The sequence below is a fragment of the Crocuta crocuta genome, unplaced genomic scaffold (genome assembly GCF_008692635.1).
Source record: "Crocuta crocuta isolate KB4526 unplaced genomic scaffold, BGI_CrCroc_1.0 scaffold488, whole genome shotgun sequence".
NCBI lineage: Eukaryota > Metazoa > Chordata > Mammalia > Carnivora > Hyaenidae > Crocuta > Crocuta crocuta.
Window position 1 is genome coordinate 910063 of NW_027530995.1, and position 704 is coordinate 910766.

At 39.9% G+C, this 704-nt stretch overlaps 1 protein-coding gene across 1 annotated transcript in view; it reads left to right on the forward strand.

The window, feature by feature from the left end:
- PHEX (phosphate regulating endopeptidase X-linked) overlaps nt 1-704 on the forward strand; it is a 201795-nt gene that overhangs the window by 123473 nt on the left and 77618 nt on the right. The window lies entirely within an intron of this gene.

The following is a 704-nucleotide window of genomic DNA, read 5'->3' on the forward strand; positions in this document are numbered from 1 at the left end:
TCTGGAGAAAAAGAGTGGACATAGACATATAAACAAACAAGTGTCGCTGTTGCTGGAGAGGAAGAACTTGTCCTCTACCCTTTGAGGTCCTGTGTTTGGAGGCCCGTGAATTAAACTGACAAAAGAAAGACAGATTAGCAAGAAAAAAAGTAAATTTTATTCCCTTAAGTAGGTGGGAGCTCATAGAAAATGTAGGTCAGAGAACCCCTTTGAATATTTGGGGCTTATATACCATTTTAAGGGGAATTGATTAGGATTTCAAGTGGAAGTAAATGGTGGGAAATGACTGAGAAATATATGGGGGAAACTAATAGAAAGTAAAGTTTTTTTTAGTAAGGTCTGTTTATGCAATTTCTCATCTCTGGTTATAGGAGTCATTTCCTCTATAGAAAGCCTCCCTTGAGGGAGATTTATGACAGTGGAATTCTTCTGGAAGGGTCTGCTTTTAAGCACATAAGGGGAGTGTAGAGAAAGCCTCTTCCTGCATCTGTTGATTCTCAAATGCCTTTAGTTCAGAAGCATTCTTAGGCCACAGTGGCATATTCTGCACCCCTTAACCATGTTCCTGGAAAACCATTTACAAACACAGGTGGTGGACTGGCTTTGACCTGTGGGCTGTAGTTGCTGAACTGATGTAGAGCCCTGTGTGGGTGACAGAGAAAAATATTATTGACTTTGGCCCATATAAAAACTTAACTACAATA